The sequence below is a fragment of the Xiphias gladius genome, chromosome 18 (genome assembly GCF_016859285.1).
Source record: "Xiphias gladius isolate SHS-SW01 ecotype Sanya breed wild chromosome 18, ASM1685928v1, whole genome shotgun sequence".
Classification (NCBI taxonomy): Eukaryota; Metazoa; Chordata; class Actinopteri; order Istiophoriformes; family Xiphiidae; genus Xiphias; species Xiphias gladius.
The window spans coordinates 13,655,305-13,677,494 of NC_053417.1; positions in this window are offsets into that span (position 1 = coordinate 13,655,305).

Here is a 22,190-nt window from a genome sequence, read left to right on the forward strand (position 1 = left end):
GATCTAAAATTGTAAAATGTAGTTTAAAAACTGGCTACCGTTAATACACGTATCATTTAGTGGACATGTCACTGCTTGTCTTAAAGGTCCCGAAAACATATTTTCTCATTTAGCTTTTTGTTATGACCAGTGGGGTCCTACGTGAACACAGTTTATAGCCAGAGTTCAAAGAGTTTTGGTTATTTCACATGAGAGATTTTGTTCTTCTGTTTTATCTGTTGTCTCTTTTTTTCTGTTTTTTTTTTTTTTAATCAACATTTGAATCTAAATCTTGTCAGTCAAATCTGATCAAACCACATCCACACAGTCCTGATGAAGCTTATTAGCTGAGTATTTAGGTCTTAAACTCTTATTAGGATGTTTTTCAAACTTCATCTTATTTAGTCATGACTGTTTAATATTATAGAGGAAGACTTAAGATTTCAAACAAATTTTTCAGGGGCTTTAATTTTAAGTGAGCCTGTTTTAACCACCTGGCAACATTTTTGTTCATGAGATTTTGCATTTGTTTGCGTATTTCTCTTTTCATGTTTGTAGTAATATGTACAGACACAGTCAATTTGAGCTCTTTTTGGAACTCAAAAAAATGTAACGTCATTTGGTTTAATCTCTAATATCCATAATTGTTGTTAACTGTCAAGTCAGAACACCCAAATACTTGTGAATATGGGTTTGTACAGCAAAACTGTTACTGTGAACTAGGATTAGATGAAAACTTGAAATCATTGTTTGATCCTCGAGCAAACTGACCCAGAGTTCTTCGTTGATCATCCGGTCTCTGCCTTCTGTCGTGCCACTGCTTTTTAACACTGACCACAGGGACATCTTGCAGATATTTTGTCAAGACACAGCTTGGTATGAATGCTGCTCAGGCAAAACATTGTTTGTAAATCCTTGTTCAATAAGAGAGTTCAACAAAAGAAACAAAAGATCAATGGAGCAGTATTATCTGTCTGTTGCCTTTGCCGTATACAGTTGATGCATCATTACTGGCTGAGTCAGGACCAAATGTAGACTAGATTAGATTACATGGTAGATTTTCGGTATCATCGTTAGTAAGAATACATGCAGTGCAATACCATCAGTTCCACTTGTGCCTCATGTTGAGTAATGGAGCTTAAATGTGTGCCGTAACGTACTTAGACTTGTCCCTTAACACTTCTGGTTGTGTCGGATCTGTAGAAACCCTGTTATATGTTTCCATGGAGAGAGAAGCAGAAGGAGTGTGGTTTCTTTCACTCGTGACTTATAATATATTCCTCACAGTCTACCATAGTGGCCTTATGTTTAATAAACAAAGGGAAACTTCATTTCATTTTCATTAGACCCTGTTTCTATGCTGACCCAGAGGTCTGTAATTATGTATAAGCACATTTGTACGTATGTAGCACAGTACAATATTCTTGATCATTCCTTAAACTTTTATCTCCTCTCTAGATGAAATGCTTATGCACCATGAGATAGCTAATGAAATATTATTATTTTAAAAATTCACCTTTTTAGCCTCATTTCCTGTTTTCCCTGTTGTATATATACTCGAATGTGATGGAGAAGCACACAGCACATCAGTTTCATATCTCCCTGTTATGGATTGTATAGGTGACTGTGATGGATTTTAACCCAGTCAAACTGTCAGGTGTGTGTGTGTGCGTGTGTGTGTGTGTGTGTGTGTGTGTGTGTGTGTGTGTGTGTGTGTGTGTGTGTGTGTGTGTGCGTGTGTATGCGTGTGGGATGTTGTATCATGTAGGCATGTGTTTCTATGCAGAAATACAAATAAAATCCATTCACCCCCCCGGTGTTGAAGATAAAATCGTATTGTTTATGTACAATCTGTTTTTATTTTCATTCACAGCTTACACAATGGAATCCACATTTTTTCCATTAACTGCACAGTTTGCAGCTGTATACTGCTGCTGCAGTGTTAGCTACTGTTCAGGTATTTATCGTGGTGACACAAGTCTAGTCTGGTTGATCTTGTGCTTGCTTAAATTGGTGTAACGGCAGTCACAGCCGTGCCTCCTGCTCTCCTGTGCCTCCATGATTATGTACCGAAGGTGTAGATGGCATACAGAACACATCTCCATGGAGATTTGGGATGACAGGCAACACTAATTATTGCTTGGCTGCCTCCATCTCCCCCTCCCTCTGTCTTCCACATGCAAAGAAACACCACTCTCTCCCTCTCTCTCTGTCTGTCTCTCTCCCTCTCTCTCCCTCTCTCTCTTTCTCTCTCTCACACACACACACACACACCCTCATAGACACACACACTCACTTCACTTCAGCGCAGCATGAACATCATTACTGTTGTTGCCCATGAAGAACGTTTTGATGTTCAGGGATGTATTGTGCAGTGCACTGTGTCATGGGGAGTCTAAAACACCAAGGCTGCATGAATATGAAAGCATGTGTTCATACAAAAGAATAGACGGTCTTTTTACTTTTAAAGCTAAATGTGGACTGTGAGACCAGTTGGTCAGAGAGAAGCAGGGTGATGAGGTGACAAGAGGATGCTCTTATTCTGTCTCTCAAATGTTTCTCAAACAGTATTTGGCTGCACTGATATTACCTGTTACCTGGAGGAAAGATGTGAATGTACAGAATCCTCTCACTTACCTCTAGAGGCATATAGTCATTTAGACAGTCTTAGATTTGTTTCTCCGGGTTTTGAAACATCCATCTCTTAGATTTTTGCTTCCCCCCCAACACAGTAGAGTTGAAATGAATTTAAGGTGTTAACAGTATTGAAAAGTTATATTTGAAAGAGAATCTCTTTCCAGATACCTGTCCCTTATTACTATTACTACTATTAATAATCTTAACTCAGAGTAATTGTTCGTCACCCAGAATAAGTCACAGTTTTCATAGGAGCAGTTTCTTCAGTAGAAAGTGGTTTTCAAGTAAACATTTATCTTGGGTCTTAAATGTGATTATGACAGTATTACTCTTTCTGTTCTTTTTCTTTATAAATCTTTGCATGGCTGCACATACTGAATAGTGGATGTTGCCATTGTATTGTTGCATCGATATTCTGCTGTTTCATGCTGCTTTTGCATGCTGATTTTGTTGCTTTTGTTGTCCTTTTTTGCATCTTAATGTCTTATGTTCTTAACCTTTCACTCCATTGGTTTTTGAATAAATTGCCAAAGGACTGTGGCTGAAAATTAGCTGGCTGACTATCGCTGGAACATTTTCAAAAATGTCAATTAATGTGCTTCATTTGTATAAATAAAGACATGACGTGAAAAGTCATTTGGCAGTGCTGCGGGCACCACAAAGAAAATTCCAACCAACTCCCTCATATTGGGATGGAAGTAGAAATTTAAGAGACTGATATTTTAAAACTTAGGCAAATAAAACCAAAACTATCTGCATGGCTAGTTGCCAGGAGTTATGACTGAGAAAGTACACGGAGTGGCCTCTTTATTAGGTATACCTCTAAGATCTAATGCAATCCAATACAACAGCTCAGCCATAAATTCTACCTTTACAAAGACTATAATATTCATTTTGACTTACGCTGTAACAGAGGTATTCATTTAATTATATGTTTATTATTAACATTGTACTTTGCAGTGGTGTTATAGTGGACTGCATTATTTAAGAAAGTATTCAAATGCTTTACCGTTTACAAGGATGAGGAGGGTAAAATATTAGAAATAGATGAAAGTACAATACTGTCCAGTACAACAGCGCTCCTAACAACAATCTCAATTATACATTTGCATGTAACATCTCTCTCTCTTGCAGTGTCAACAAAAAGTGAACATTATAATCCTACTAAATTTTGAATTTGGTCAGATCTGCTGTATTGGATTACATTAAATTGTATAGGTGTCCCTAATAAAGTGGGCAGGGGGTGTTTTCTTTTCTACTTTTAATTAGGATAACCGATACTTTAATGCACTGGGAATTTGAGCAACATGGATTTTGCAGTTCGATGGGTTTACATCGATTAGATTAATTAAATATATATATTCTTAAATTCAAATCTAAAAAAATAAACGGAACTAAACATGATTTCAGAGCACCTGTGGCATGCGTCCAGCTCTCCATTTCTACCTTTCAAATGAAGCTGTTGGTAACATAGAAAACAAATGATTTAATTAACTCCAGAGGGAGTTAATACCACATTAACAGTCCTCTTTAAACTTGTGTACTTAGTGTGCTCAGAGGTGATAATTGGCCATCTGGATCTTATGATTTGGTTGAATGCCATATTTTGATGACTATATCTACAAAAGCAGATATTTTGCTAGTAGCTGATAGTTTTTCACACCTGAATAACTCCATTACTGAAGCAGCATCACCCACTCATGGGACCCGGAGAAAAGATGACTGACGGATTTGCGGGCCTGTGATTCATGAAACAAGATGAGCTCAGGCAGAAAGAGTCGGAGCTGGAAGTTGAGAGAGAGAATCTGTCAGGGCTTCTCCTGTCATCCTTGATTATTCCCTTTCATTGTTTCCCCTCGTCCCTTGTTTTATTTTTTTTCTCCTCTGTTGAAGGTTGTCATGACAATAGTGAACACAGTTTCCATGGTGAAAGGCTGAGCCTGAGCCATTTCACCTTTTCATTCATTTGTGCGACGCTGTGGAAAAGGGACCATCTTGACTTCTTATCTGTATTATTAACTTTTATTTATCTATAGCTTTATGATGATGTAATCCAGTGCGGCCTATAATAGGCAATGTGGACTTTCCACTATACACAAGAGATAAGGAGCTTCTGAGTAATATGTTAATTGTGTATCATTATTGGACTGTTGTGGCCTGCAAATTCTGAAAGCACTTGGATGCTGAAAATATATGCCAAGTGAGATTTGGATCAACTTACTGAACTCAGTTTGTGCAACTCATTAATTTTAGAATAAAACATTATCTATTAATCTGTTTGCAACATATGGTTGTTTCTGTTTTATGAGTGAGAAGATGTTTTCAAACTCTGAAGATAAGAGTTTGGCTTTTACGTCTCTCTTCGATTTAAGATTTCAATTAGTAAGTTGTTATTGTTTGAATACCTTTGAGAAGGAAAAAGAAGCAAAAATGAGCTTTTGAAGCTGGATTCAACAGCATAAAATGCCTATGAAAAAATTACAGTCTAACCACTGCCAATGGCAGAATCCTAAGCTATTTTGACCCTGTCTGTATCAAAAGTCCAACTCCACCTGCCTCTAAGGGACAGATGACAGGAGGGAGAAAACAGAATCACCATGTGGTTGCTATGCAGATGGAGTTTGGGGCTCTGTTTCCCTTTGCTCTCTCCACTCTCCAAGTTCAAGGGTCATCCCCATTTGGAGAGCTAACCCCTATTAGCCCGCAGAGCTTGTGTGGATGTGGAGCCATAGGAGCTCTTCTCTTCCATCATTAAAGGGAGATCCTGTGTCATGTTGTTGCTGGATTTAGCTCACATGTCCTTTTCATTATTGATTCTCATGATTTTCACACATCAACTAGTCACGTAGTATACTCAATTCCAGATTGAGTAATAGCATTGATTTTTGTGTTTGGCCTGAACATTAGAGTCCACCTGGGAGATAGCTGATTGACTATAAAAGACGTAAAAGTAAAACATGAAATACTTCCATTAAAACATAACATTAATCCACATTTGTGTAGCTTGTCTGTCAGTCACACACTCCTGCAGTCTCTTGCCAGGCTCTTGGCAGGGGTCAATATTATTTTTTTCTGACAGTCAGCATTTTTCGGTAATTCTTTTCGCGCTCCTCATCATTCGAGATACCAGAAACCCTTGGCTGCTCGACATATGATTCGGTCCCCAGTGTGTTTCTGCAGTTAGGTCAGGAAATGCTTTCAACTCATTTGCACTAAAAACATGTTAGTAAAACATGTTACACGAACCGTCAGACACTTTGCTTCCTAAACATTTTTAGGGCTGACTCACTCTGAAAGATAAACTCTAAACAGACTTGAAGGAACTTGCTAGACTAGCAACAGTAAGGCTAGTCTAGCAAGCCATGATGCAATACTCTGTAACAGACACTTTTTCCTTTCAAAAAGAACACCACATTTGTGAATAAAACATGATTTTCTAGCCCTCGAATATAATACAAACCTCGCTTTTCAAATGTAATTTCCAGAAAAAAATATTGTCCTATATTGGGCCAATTATTTTTAGAATGTTTTAAATCACATTTTTCATCACATCATCACAAATTAAAGATTTAAAGGGTTTAATTCTTACAACTTATTTTCATTGTTTTGGCCATCATTTCAGGTACGTTCACTTCCAGTTGTACCTCCAAATGAAGTAGTTTAGATAATCTGGCTAAAGTATTAGCATGTTTCCAAACTGTGTGATGATCTGTCTGCTCATACTTCTCACCATGTCGGACTTCGTTGCAGCAATTTTTCTGTCTTCCTGAGTTGCTGCAACTTCATAAGAACAATGTTATCATAACCATTTCAAAGAACCAAAATTATGAAAACGAAAAGCCGAGCTGTAATTACCCAGAATTATATGTGAATTATAAACTGGAACCAAATTGTCTGTTTGCAACAACAAGTCTTCCAACCTTAATATCATATGACCCTACTCTCTGATACAGCCCATAGGAGCCTTTCACGAATTCACGTCCCTACAGCGGCAGGAGATATGCCACAGATGAACTGTTAAAAATGACTTTTGAACTAATTTAACCAACTAACTAACTAACTCACTTTTATAACGTGTTAAAGCTGTGGTAAAGTTCTAGTTAGGTTTAGGGAAAGATCGTTGTTTGGGTTAAAATAAGTACCTTGTTAAGGTTAGAGGACCTTCGTGGTCATGGTAACAATAATAAACATGTCGGTTATAGAACAGACATGGTCAAAGGGAACAACGTTGACTATTGGTTCGGTTTTTGTCGACCCATCCATCCACCCCAACCTCCTCCCTTCGTGGACTTTGTTGGTCTATAACAACGTCACCTGACTTCCCCCTTAGCTCCCTTCATAATTACTAGGGCGAGTAGAGGGACTTTGTCAAATAAATGTAAACATGTTGTTTTGGGACATTTGCTGAAAAGACTGATGCTGTCTCACACGACCACTAGATGTCACCTAACAATAAAATGTAACTCTGGGTCATAATAAGCTGCTTGCACCAACAACTTGCAGGAGGTACATTTGTGTGGGGAGACGGTCTCATTTGCAACTGAAATGTCGTCAGGGCACCAAATATCAACATTTTTCACAGCAGCTCACAACCGTTCTGCCAGAGTGCTTCATGATCATGACTCTCCTAAAGTTAAAAGAAACCCATTGAGCCCTGTGAGCGGGGATGGAGACGTAATGATCTGCGAAGAGCAATAAAATAATTTCTCAGTCAACTATCCTAAAGGGATTTTCCCCCTGCTGCAGAAGCATTATGTGCAGGAGGCCAGCCTCCTGTGGACCACTAATGGAAAAGTGCTCCCTGTTCTCCGGTGCCCCTGTGGATCTGGGGGGGGGTGAAAGAACATCCATAATGCCCTTGGAGTCTACGTCTCCATCAGTGTTGACCCTGGTGGACTATACATCACATCAGCTCCCCCATTACTGCCACCACTCACTTCCTCTGCAACCCTCACATAATGATCAGACCAACAACAACACACCAACTGAACACCCAGGAACTGTTTAATCAGAAACTACATTGTATTTTATTTCAATTGGCACTTGAGTCCTGGCCACTTAATTTTCTAGTTTGGTTAAGGGACAGCTTATCTTCAGCTGGAGATGGATGTAATGTGTGATGAGTGCCCATACGGTCTACTGTATGCAGTGCCAACTGCCATCAGCTGTCCAGAAGACTCAGATGTTGTGCATTCACATTTTAATAAGTGACTGAGGTGCAGATTGTGCCAGTGGAATAGGCAGGCAGCAGGGCCACTTCATTTTAAGCTTTGGAAAACATGAGAAATTGGTGTCTGGATTTGTGCTGAGGAATCCTGATTAGCTCATACAGCTGTGTTTCCAAAGCAAACAGGATCCAAGTATGGATCATTCCCTCCTGTAGAAAAACATCATTGCCAAAAAATATCCATATTTAAAGGATTAGTTTGAAATTTTTGGAAATCTTCTCTTATTATTATTATTATTATTATTATTATTATTATTATTATTATTATTATTATTATTATTATTATTAGAATGATTATGATTATGATTATGATTATGATTATGATGATGATGATGATGATGATGATTATTATTATTATTATTAATACCTTTCTAGACCAATATCACTCTCATATCTGTAAGGTAAATATGAAGCTAAAGCCAGCAGCCAGATAGCCTAGCTTAGCACAAAGACTGGAAACAGGAGGAAACGATGGTCCTGGTTCTGCCTATTAACACTTGGTAACACACTAACTAAAGCTCAATAATTAACACCTTACTTCTTGTTTTTTTAACTACTTTACGTTTACATTTTCCTAAAAAATGACCCAAAGTCTGTAAATGTTGTGAAATTAATTAAGAATTTTTACAATTGTTATATTTTAGAATAATCTAAAAATAAATTATAATGTCACAAAATGACACTGAAAATGTCCAGCACAACTGGCAGATATTTACACATCTTAAGAACATGGATTTTGACATTCAGTTTAAGATTAAAAATAGACTTTACACATTTCATTTTGCATAGCTGTGAAAAAGGAATCTATGTATAAAGTATGAATAACATGCATTTATATTTCATTCAACATAAAGTATGAACTATATACAATCCGGGTCATGTGTGCTCAACCTTTTACCTCTCAAGTTTCCTGATTGTCAAACACTTTGGTCGTGTTCCTGTTCCGTAAGAGGACAATGTCTCAGTAATCAACCTTCACCAAGTGACCTGGCTTTTTGGATTTGTGCCAGCTGGTGCTTTTCTGAGAATACTCATACTCAGCTATCTCCCAGGTGGACTGTGCATGTAAACAATTCGGCAATTATGGGAAGTTTTTCCAAGAAATATTTATGTATCCCGAGCAAACCTACAAACAATACCACTGATAAAACTTACAAGTACATAACTGACTGATTATTTCTAGGTGACATGTGCACTGTGGCTGTTCATCTTTGTTTGGAATCTGGAGTCAACGCCAGGAAAGTTTATGAAACTTTGTTCGGACAGCCTCTCCTAATGCTCTTTACTAGCATTTAATAAATTCATGCTATAGAGGATGTGGTTCTTCCTCTAAAATGGGAGTGATGTATTTTATAACAGCATAGCCATTATGCATAAAGACAGGCGGGAAATAACAGCCATTAGTACATGCATTTGCCTCTTCACCAAGCCCTCTCAAGTCTATGAAATACTGGGTCCATTTAGATACGTTCACATGCAGTCACTTCCTGACACTTTGAAAGGAAATAATTAAAAAATGGATAATAGAAATGAATATGTGGGGCTTCATGAATATTTATCGCCTCTATGGCTTCCCTCAAAAACACTTCTTCACATACTGTGAAGGCCTCTGTTAAAACATAACAGACTCTATCTTCTCTTTACAGTAACATCACATAGCAAACTTTCGATCATACAGTACGTCATTACTTATGCATAATGAAGTCTTAACATCCTTCTGAAATCAATGATGAGTTGGAGAACCGGAACATGCCTTTTTTCTCAGCAGCGGTCTAATCAGTGCCCACTACTCTTCAGCTGTCATTACAGACTGGGTGTTTCAGAGCTGCACTCCACCAGAATGGTTGAATGGGTGCAATCATACCTTTTGACTGGGCCAGCACACACTAAATGGCTAATGCATTAGTGATTAGGCCTCCCCCAGGTAGGTGGGGAAAACATTAAGGCACCAATGTTATTCATCACGGGATTATTGTGCCACTTTCAGCTCCTCAGTATGCCATGTGAAGTTGTTAAATATTTGATATTGCTGACCAAAACGATGCTGCAGCATGTGGCGAAAAATCTGAATAAACTTTTGCTGCAACTCAGTGTGATGTGTCATCCAGCATGGTGCAGTGTTGGCCAATCACATACATGCAAGTGTGCATTCCTGGTGCATAACTTTGTAATGTGAATACTATATTTCTGCTGTTTACTTTTAGATCCTTTGCTTTTAAAAACCACTGTACTGTTTTTTGGCATGTAATAGGCTCTTAAACAATATTTTCCTCCAACTGGACTTACATGCTAACATGCTAGCAATTATAATACTAACATGCTGATGTTAAGCAGGTGTAATAGTTATCAGGTTCAACATCTATTATTATCTAGCCTGCTAACATTAGCACCAAACACAAACTACAGCTGAAATAATGAGAATTTCATTAGGTTTTCAGGACAAATTAAAATTTTGACCTGGTGATGGCGCTAGATGAAAGGTCAGAGGATCCCTGAAATTATTACAAGTAACTCTCTAAAGATGATGAATTTCATGGGCCTCAATCAGGTAGTTGTTGTGACACTTTACTCCAGGCCAAGTATAATCATTAGGATACCAGTGGGAATTCAGGAATATTTACCCAGTGGTATTTAGGTTTTTTTTTCCTTTTATTTGCACATATTCTTAGGTATTCATGTAAACTGCAACCACCCAAAAAACAATTTAGATAAATTGAATTTCAATTTGAGTGCTCTTTTTCTAAAGTATATATTAAAAATTCAAATTAAAAATGGATACTGTTCCTGGTACACTAGATAGTCCACGGGCCTCACTGTCAACATTTTACACTATTTCCTAAGAAAGTAGTTACTTGAGAGGGATATCTCAAAATCTGACCAAATTAAACCCGAACTGTCTGAATGGCGAGATACCACTACAGGCAAGTGTAACCCTTCAGAGCAAAACTAACTTTTGCTGAACAGCGTCCCCAGGGGCATTTATTAGATTCCCTTCACTTCCAAGACTCTATTGGGGCACCCACTTTAAAGACGTAATCATTAGGAAACGTGACTGAGAACGAGTGCAATGGGGTGACAAGGATGCTACATCCCTATCCCCAAACATGTCCTCTGGGAAGGTACAGTGTGATTGCTGCTTGCTGTGACTAGGACAAGTAGGAGAGGAGTCATAAAATCAGCACATTGACCCAGTACAGTCGGTTACAAAAGTTGCTAAATGTCCCTAAATGACATAATACGCTAATTAGCATATTCATTATGTTATTGCATTGTATTTGCATTCTGCTCACACATACAGTAATTCAATACAAGTATGAAATACTGATTGAAACAAGGCTCATTCGGCCTACATGTCAATCAGCAGTCACTTCCAAGCCAAGCTGCTTCACTGCACTGCTGAAATCCTGATTTTATAACCAAGATGTTGTCTGACAAAATCACCGTAACCATAAGTTAAAGACAACGGCTGTGCTGTGATATGTTTACCTGTAAAATTATCACTCGGAGAGGAACTTAGAAGCTCAGTCACATCTTTGTCAGCTGCCGAGCGATCAATTGAATGAGACCATAGAGGTGTGGCTGCGGAGGGAAAGTCCGACCTTGCGCTCGCAGGGCAATACTGGCGACTATTCTTCTTTGCAAAGTTGCTAAGGTTTATTCAAAATGTCAGACTTTAATTGATTTGAGATGCAAAGCAAAAACTCATACAGTAACCTGGTAAAATATCAGAAAAATTTAAAAATAAATAACGCAGAAGTAACATCCAGGCCTTGCATATCAGCAAAACTTGAATTTATAACTATTAGAGCTCTGAAAGAACTGGTCCTAAGCTATGTAAAATAAATAAATAAATCAATCAATAAATTACACAGCTATTGAAATGAAATGTTCAAACACACTTTAGCTCTTGCAGCTAAATCTACTGATACAATGAAAGTCTAAAAAGACTCGACATACAAGTTTACCTGCCTCCCTCCCTTCATTCACCCCTACCTGCCTGGTGTGAGCAAAAGCTACTGCGAGACGGCGTCAACAGACAGATTTAGTGTAGACCTGAAACCATAGCAACCAATGAGAATGTCTATAGGAGCAGCCTCAATCAATGCAGTGATCGATGCAACAAATCAGCCTCCTCAGCCATCTGAAGACCCACAAAAGGGAAACCACAATACCCTACACCTCACCCCCCTCCCACTGTGGGACAGTCATCCTCCAGCTCTGGTGATCATCTGTCACAGAATTGGAAAAAATATATATTCTGTATGGATGGTTCATTTTGAACATACCTGAAACACTGATTACTATTCAGCTGCAGTTCTTATGTCTATCAGTGTTTTACAGTGCAGCCACAAACCCCATTTCGTGCAGTAAAATGCAATTTCTCACATTTTTGAAGAGGTTCCCTACAGGAAATCAGAGGTAAAGATCACTCAAGTTGGAAATACAGTACGCATGCCTGCCCTTGAAATTGGTGGGAGCCATCACTGTCACATGTGATAGGATGCTGAAATTTCAGTTAAGATGCCTGATTAAGTGAGATCAATATCACAATCTTGACTGACAAGATTCCTGCCAAGTGCCACCAGAGAAGAAAATGAAAGAATGAACTGGTTCCAAATATTTCCAGAGATCTTGTTGCCTGCTGTCAGATCTCTCCCTACACCCACCCCAGGAAGCCATGTCGATATTTCCATCTGCTCATCAGTCTGGTCTTTGCTTTGGATGAGTAATGTTTTGTTTTTGTTGGAACATTTTTTTTTTAACTTTGTGTGTTACAAACCTTCATTCTGAAATCTTGTGATTTCAGCCTGCAACAGTTTCTAATAGTGACACGAGAAGTAAAGTCTTTTTTTTTTCTGTAGAAGATCCTCTCACTACATCACAGTCAAAAATTGTTCAAACCAACAGAACATTATTTTAAATTCTATGGAGACCACAAAGCTCGCTGTGATATGCTGAATATGTCAAACTAAATTTTTGGGAAATGTTTATAAAAATCATGCAAAAGATACTGTATCTGCCCTTTCTCTTGAACATAAACTTTCTTTGTTCCTTTAGCATGAGCATTTCAACATAAAATATGTGCATGAGTCAAATTATAGTCCAATTTGTGTCCGTTAAATGTCAGTTAGGCTAAATGTTAGCAAGCTAAGTCGTCAAACTACCAACCAATGTTAGTCAACTGAAAATTTCAGGCTTCCTGTAATGCTCACATTATTTAAATAAATTAGTGGGTCAGCGAGCAGCACATTGTAAGTATAGTGATGTATTAATGGCTCCAGGAGGATGCTTGTTCTTGGTTTTTATAGCCTTAAATAGGTTTCTCTCAATAAAGTAGCTTTGTAAACGTTAATGCTAGCTAATATTAGCCACACGACTAAAGCAGCAATCATCCCACATTTTAACATTACATATGTAATATTAAAGGTTATTAAAAAGAGGTGTATTTGCCTAATACTTGCTAAACATACAAATGATAAAATTTTAGACTTTAAAAGTTTAAACAAAACTGTAACTTTCCAATTATGATATGTGTAATATATGCTACTCACTCTCACTGCATGGTGTATGAATAACATGGTTTTACACTTTACAAAAGTCAGATTTTGGCCAAGCACTCTCTTCGGCAGTGCATCTTATTTACATGAGGCACTTTCAACCCTACTCGTGCAAATTCTGCCTTTGGCGTAAACATCGCACATTATCATAATGAAAAATGGCTCTTTATTGAACCATTTAGGGTTGCCATACAGTATATGTACCAAGGTAGAGACCAAGTTCAATATAGAACCACTTGTTTTAAAAGAGAACAGACAGAATATGATACAATGAAAATCACATGCACTAAAAAAACAATTCAAATGTCAGATTACCTTAGTTTCACATCTAATGTTTTCCAGATAGACTTCCATATTACAAAGACATGATTAATGCAGTGGCAGTGTTTGCCTACGGGCTCGTTTGTTTGTACTGTATTACTTCTGGTGGATCCTGTGATCTCTGCACTCCCCCTCTCTCTTCCTGGTGGTTTTTAGAACGCTTCCTGTTTACCTGTGACCTTTCAGCCTCATAGATACAGATAGCTTTTAAGTGAGGATGAATGGAACTACTTTGCACGTGTATGCAAACATTATCACTAAAAAAAGAAACAGTAATTGAGCTTTTTCTCTGTAATGGAGTGTTGTTTTGTTTTAAGATCCTATGTTCGCATACTCTAGGGTAAGGAGGTTTTCTATCTCTGTCCATCAGCAGCTGCTTTTACTGGCTAATCAGCTCTGTTTTGGTCACAGTCCACTGTCTGTATTGTCCATTCAGAGATATTTCTGGCACTGTATTAATACTGTACAAGCTGCTGCACAAGTGAAACATGAAAGGTTCTCCTCTTCACAGTTCTGACACTGCAGTTGTTAAAGGCAGATGGTTGTCAGGGGCCGCACTTTCCTCAACCATCTAATTGGGATCCAGGAAGATAAGGTGCATTGTGGTCCTGCAGGGCTTCAGTGTGGAGATAATTGCTACGGCCCATGTTCCTCGGCTCTGAAGTTTTTCTGTGAGATGGTCTGTGCTGAAGGATTATTTGCTTGATCATTATATTTAACATTACTGTATACTCTATAGTAAAGATCTATGTTTTTTATTCCCTGCTGTATCCCTACCCACATGTCTGATTATGTTTAACAAAAAAACAACTGTTTCAAGATAAATTTGTATGTTTCTTAAAATTGTCTCATTGCTTCCTACTTCCCTTCACTCTGCGTCAGATAATTGACCTCTCCAGCTCTGGCAGCAGAGCTTGAAGTACCGTACGCAACTTAATGCTCATCCAACAGGAAAAAACAAATGGAGCGGAAACAGCTGCCTCTCATGGCCTGCTCTACCTGTTTCTCACTGTCCAATTCTTCTCCTAGCTGATTATGACTGCCACTCATATCCCTCACCACTTCACTTACTCATTATTCAACATAGTAACAAAATTGACAAAATTGCTGGCTCTGTATATATTTAAACATCTGTTTTCAGACTTGTAAGGTAATTTGCATGTGAAACATTCATCATTGTTTAACAATTCTCTAACTTGGAGACATCAGTCCTGCCACTGATATTATAATTTGTGAACTGCAAGAATCCGCTAAGGGTCAACGTCTCTCTTTCTGTTTCATATTAATGGGGAACTCCACTTATTTTACACGCCTTAGTCTGTTCACCAGTCCTGGGGGGTACTACTTGTAAAAAAGTTGTATGCCATAAAGCCGTTTTATGGCTCCAGAGGGAGCAGCGCAAAATCTGATAGGTAGTCTCAAGTGATGTCACTTGAGTCAGCTTCAGTTGGGGCTGAAAACAACAAGTTTGAAAAGGAAAAAAATCTGTGGTTGTGGAGTTAGAAAGAAGTGAATTTACCAGACCTCAGTAGTCCACTCCCCATCTCTGCTTGGAGCTAGAGGCTTGAGGCTACATTAGCCGCTAATAGCATAACTCACCTGAAGCTCAGACATTACTACATGGGTAATGTAGGTGGCAGGATTTGAAAAAAGACGATATCTCTCAAATGTGCTCAGTAGTGTTTCCTTGTCCCAAAATACCTGCTGTACTTGTAGGCTAAACGTGCTTGAATGCATTTACAAGTTGTAAAGATAACCTTCTGATAGATAAACAAAGATACAGTGTGAAGAAATTATTTCCCAGGTGAATGAATGAAAAGCAAGCAGTTAAAACAATAAAAATACCAGATATGAGATAGCATTTGTGGTACAGTTCTGCACCGTCTCTTGACTTAAAGCAGGAGAGCAGAGCATTACTGACAAGTAGCTCTATTTAAAAGTTTGTTGTTTAGGGAGGTTTTGTTGAGCATGAGGCTTTACATTGACATGGTCACACATTCACATTTTGGAGTCGTTTGCAGTTTTATCCACCGAGCAGACAATCCAATCCATTCAAAATAACATTTTTTTCTGCGCACATCTCTACAACCTGCTGACTTGTGACCTTGCAATGTTAAATAAAACATGTTTAGATCCATGTTAAGGCATTTAACACTGATCAGATTATAAGGATGCAAAAAAAACCCCCATCTATCTCCAAAGCATGAAATAACTGTCTGTCTTTCTACTAAGCAACATGTGGCTCCCTTCATTGACAATGCTGTTAAAGCTCAGTGTTGTTTGCCGTGAGACAAGCTGGTCAAACAGTAATGAACTGTCGTGGCTGTCTGGTCAGTCCTCTGAACAGGCTTCACACAGGACCATCTGGCCTCTGCTGTGGAAGCTGACAGCAGCTGAAAGAGCCATGTGAGAATATGACTGATGGATCTCTGCCCACACAATTTCAACCTGCCAAGAAAATGCCGCTCAAAGTGTGAAAAATGTCCACCAACACGGTCGTTTCCTGGATCAGGTGGCGGGGCAGTGGGAAAATGGGAAGTGGCCTCTTGGCTGCTTGTGCTGTTTTTAGATAATCATCTGTAAAGGAACCTGCAGGTGGGATTCCCATTACTGTGTGTGGATATACACTCTGTATATGTATTATCAAGTCACCACAGCCTATTCGTGTCCCATGTGTCTTACACTGTGGTAGGAAATGATTTGTTTACAGGATACAGAATAGTTAGACGTTCTTCAAAGTACACCGGACAGCTGAGTTAAGAAAGGAAGTGTGACGCGGCCTAGGAGACAAATATCCTGACATTTACGCACACAACCTGTGTGGCCAAAACCAAAAAAGCAGCAGCAGCATCAGTCCCTGCTTTATTGCAACTCTAAGTACAACAAAGCAGTCCAATATTAATTAATGTAAACTCAATCTGTAGACTCCAAGATGGCCTATGGGAGTTGAACAGCATGTTATTAAATACACAACTCACCAGAGGTGAGGATTCAGTTGGACTGAAATACTCATCTCGGCCATTTCTCAAGCTCAAGTACATGAAAACACTAGGAGCCATATGTTTACGAATGGGAACAAGAATATTTTCACACCATTGAGACCACTGACGTCTGCAAATGTGTCTCTTGCATGACCCTGGTATAAATCTGTACCATCTGACGGCACTTGTATAAACTATGAGCCACTATGAGCAGCTGTGAAGAGCCAGCAGGTGATGGACGTCGCAGCTCAAAAGGCAGATGATGCGTCACTGTCTTCTCTGGCTGTAGGCCCGATTTGTGTCAGTGCTGGGATAATAGAGCTGGATGAGCCTGGTTCTGTGCTGCACAACTCTGCACATGCTGGAGTTTAGCTCATGGTGATTTGGTGGTTTAAGGTGCAGATGGCGAAAACCACTTTGGGCTGCCAGACCAAACTGCTGCGTCCATTTACGACTAAGTGTCTGCCACAGCGGGACACAAGCCAAGTAATTTAGTCAATCTGGTTGTGGGAAGAGGAAGCCACATGAGTTAAGTAGTCCGGAGAGTCAAATGAGCTGTGGTGGTTGACTAGGGCAATTAACAGAATTTCTTCTTTGGTTATTGAATGCGAACAGAGCAGTTGATTATCGCAATTGATTATCGCTTTAAGAGTGGGCTAATAAACGGATAAAAAAACGACATCATCTCATGACTGTGGTTACAATTTCTATAGACAATAAAATATCACTGCTGTCAGGTGAATAAAAGCTCTACTCCTAGATGTGAACTTTTCAGGATCTCTTGACGAGCCATATCTCAGCGTGATTGTGTTTTAACATTTTCTAAAGAATGTTAAAGAAAGAACTCAGCCTGTAGCGGTGGAAATTCAACTGAAATGAAATGATAACATTTTTAATTTCATAACATTTAGTGAAAGTTTTCCTTCAAAATGAGAATTGATAATTGTGTACATTTTACTTTACTTTACTAATTTTACTTTTGACTTTTTTATTTTTTAATAGTCTTTAAACTGTGGTATTGTTACTTTTACGTAAGTAAACAAGTACTTCCTCTAAAAATGTGTTACAGGCATCAGTCTTCCTTTTCATGTCTCTTTCACACACAATCATGTTATTATATATCTCCTCCTTACATGATCTACAACAAATTTTTGGATTATAACAAATTACATTTGTTACATTAAAAATTAATTCACATTGAGATTTGGATTAGTCAGAAATCATTATGTTCCCATCTATACAGATTATGTGTTTCATGTGATTCAAATTTTTGTCATGGTCAAATATTGAAGTAAAAGATATGAAATCCCGCCTGTTTTTTTTTGTGCCACGGCCAGAGCAAATAGCACCACAATGTTATGATCTTATATGTAGTTTTTGTTTTTTCTTCACACATCATGCATCAATGCATTTTAAATGTGGCTGCTCAGAATATTTATTGTTACTGAAATTTATAGATTAAAAACTGAATAAATGCGTAATGTCATCAAGGTCATGTCAGTAAAAACAAAACTGTGCTCAGAATGGCATATCTTTGCATTTGAACTTCCATGTAAATCAGAATAAATGACACACATAACACAGTTCTGTTTCATAAAAGTGGTTATTTTAATTTCCTGTTCATTTCATCCATCGTGTTTGTACAGTTTATCACTCTCTTCAACCAAAAAACTAAAATTTCTGTCATTGTCTCACTGTTGGCAGTTTTGTGCTGGACGCCACTGCAGTTCCCAGTGGTCCCAGGTCACTGTCACAACAGGCTTTTTATCTGGATTAGAACAGCAGCACACAGCACTGACAGAGGAGAAAGGAACACACATATAAACATCAAAAAACCACATGTACATTTACACACACACACGCACACACACACACACACACACACACACACACACACACACACACACACACACACACACACACACGCACACGCACACCCACACACGCAGATGCTATTTTGATTGAGAACAACCACACACTAACACCATAAACCAACAGACACTAAAGTAACATTACCTACAGTACAAAAATCAAAAAATATCTCAAAATATACAATTATTATTTACAGCTCAAGTATACACCCTGTCACTCTTACTATAGATACTCAATGTGAATTTATCAGAATGTACATCAATATGTACAGATTAAATACATCATCTTAAATACTATAAATATAACTATGGTTTGGTCACATAAACACTATTTGCACAGTTAAATAAATACACTATTACTCTACTTTTGTTGAGTTAATCTCAGTAATTTAACTGAGTAAAGCTCTATAAGTTGCTTTGTAGTATGTAATGCAACACAGACGACACATGGACAAGACAAAAAGACCCTGGAGTTGGAGTCTTTGTTTTCTATAATAAGTATGAAATATCAATAATAAATGCCAAAACCTTACTACTGGCAAATTTGAACCATGCAACAGTGCTTGGAAATGTTTCTAAACATCAGAGGCAAGACCTGCTGTGCCTGGTGTGGAAATAGGGAAAACTCCTTTGTGAAATGTGGCATCATATGACTATATCTATAGCACTCAACGCTACAATACCTTTGCGCGAGATCCACCACATCAGTATTAACTGAAGTTTGTCATCTATACCATTGTCTCTATATTCTGCAGATCAGTCTTGTAGCTACAGGCGCAGAAACTAATGGTACAGTTAAGCCTCTTGTGAAGATGGCAGTGCATTGCAGAGTGCAGCTTTATCCTCCAGTGACCTCTTGGAGGATGCGGGAATCAGACCATAACTAACATGATCTACAAGTTTCTGACTCACAGTATTTTCAGCTCATTGACTGGTGAAATTCACTGCTACTAAAAAATGACAATCCTTTGTGCTCATGTTCCTGTGCTTTCCATAAAGTGCTTTAATTCTAAGCCAAAGCTGCAGCTTTCATACGGGTGAGTGCCCTCACCTGAGGTTATGTGCCATTTGTATCAGAAGCCAACTGGCCAAAAACATCTGGTATAGTATCACAGAAGATCTGCCTGTTTTTGCCATTAAGACATTAATAGTGTCTACATACTCATTTTTAATTTTGTGAGTCTGGAGAACGACCACTTTTCTCATGATTTGGGGGAGACTAGTGTGGCAAGATCAGTTCCTTTTTCTTCTGTTGTGTTTTCACTGGTTCACATTCTTATAGATCCGCTGCATTACTGATCTTCACTTACTGTCTTTCTCTATTTAAACCCTATTATTATTATCAACATTACTACAAAATATGTGACAACAGAATGTTGAAGAACATACAAATGAAAGACAGTGGAAAAAAATAGAGGATATAAGGGGTTTTATGGTAGATCAGTATCTTACCATCACTTTTGTTTATACCAAGCTATATATCATGGCCACTGTAGGTATTAGTCATGACAGACACATAACTTTAGCCTTAAATCTGAGCAGATATAGGAGCCATTTTAGAGGCCGCATGACTATATATTACAGCGGCTGCGGCTCAGGTGGTAGTGCGAGTTGTCCACTGATCACAGGGTTGGCGGTTTGATCTCCGGCTCCTCCTGTCCACATGCTGAAGTATCCTTGGTCATGCCACTTAACCCTAAGTTGCCTCACTTGTAAGTCGCTTTGGATAAAGACGTCTGCCAAATGAGTAAATGTAGCACATGGGTTAGCAATAGGGAAGACCAATGTTAATGGTGCCAGCCAATGGCATGGAAGCATCAATCAACACTGGCATGAAAACAGGGCAACATTCAACATATTAACATGCTTTTAAAATCAAAAGAAGCCAAATTATAACCTGACAATTATTTTCTGTGATAAAATACATTAGAAACTAGAAGTTTTTGGCTTGTGAAACATTTGTGTATTGTGCCTTTCATGGGCTTTTAGCCCTTTTCTCTCTCTCTCTCTCCATGTATGTGTGTTTGTCCATATACATATATAAATTTAAACTCCACAAAGATTTTATCAGGTGTGTGCTTAACAAACAACTCCAGGGTCTCTATCTAATTAAAGTGCAAGTGAATGAGACGAGACGTTGTTGGTCCAAACTCGACTTAAACGCACTACACAATCAAGAAATCAAAATGGCAAAAGCATAAGGCAAAATAGACAACAGAGAAGCTGTTCAGGCACCAAAACAATGTGACTGACTGTGCTTCAAAAACATCTGTTTAGTCTCAAGTATTGGTGTTGTCTTAGGGAGGGGCCATGAGACAGAGAGAGTGTATCCTTGGCTCCTCCGCTGGCCAGCAGAGACACCCAGTGGTGAAAACCATATATTACCACTTATTCCAAACATTTACATCACAGTACGTTTTCCACATTATACCCCTAAACATACACTGTCATACAATATTATATATTTAAAAATAAAAAGGTTCTAGTTTTCACAAAAAGACAACAATGTGTAGATTGTAGTTCGTATGAAATGATGTCCATAGTGGTCACAATTTGAGGAATGTACAACAATTAACCCTAGACATCATCCTCTTGGGGATGAAGTATGATCAATCCACAACGTGGCATAGAAGTGAACCCCTTACTCAATGCAATGTAACAACGTTAGAGAGATATTATTGTAGGACAACGATAGTAAAATGTCTCATCTCTGTATTGCTGAAGAAACAGCCGTGCAGGTGGAGCAGACAAAATAAGGTGTCCAAACTCCTCTTCCTCCTCTACATCAGAAGAGGATCTGTATCTATAGTGTGTTGCCACGGCTTCCCCTGGGTAACACTGCTCTATTTTTAAACAGGCAGGGTCACCGGGAGCTCTCATTCAGCGGCAGCAGCAATGCACTGACGCATGCACATCTGCGCGTACACAAAGACAAAACCCACATTACCAATTCCTTCTCTTTCTTCCTCTCTGACACAGAGACAGACGAGTGTGAAGCTGCCCGCCGATCAAAAACAAGCCACTCTGCTTATCTCTACTCGTGCACAGCCAACACTGCCCTTCTATGGCATTGATTAAAATGGAACCACTTGATTAAAATGATTGATTAAAATGGAAAAGCTTTGTGTAGGCCAGCTGCGAATGAAACAGCACAGAGAAGATGTGCGCAGTGCTGTTGGCAACAACTCCAGAGCCTTGTTTTTAATCGAGGAGAAGATTGTTTAAAAGAAAAGTGCTGCTCTGTGTTAAGGCTCAGAGTGATCTAATGATAGCGGGCGTCTGTGCTTCGCTGTTTGCAGAGAAGAAATGACGAGGCAAAAAGTTTTCCCTCATTTTGCACTACTGCGGTCTATACACATGACTTACAGGGACATCTCAGACTATTGCACAACACATATGTATAGTATTCTACATCAGTGGGGAAAATGGGGATAGAAGGAGAGCCACAGTTTTTACAAGGACCCTACTTTGACTGGTTATTATTGCTGATGCATGATAGGGACAATAAACTTAAAAATATAATTTGCTTGTAACACTGTGTCAGAATCCCTTATTACATACTGATAAGGATGCATTTCTAACCATTGTTGTTATATACCGTAGATGAGAATTGTTC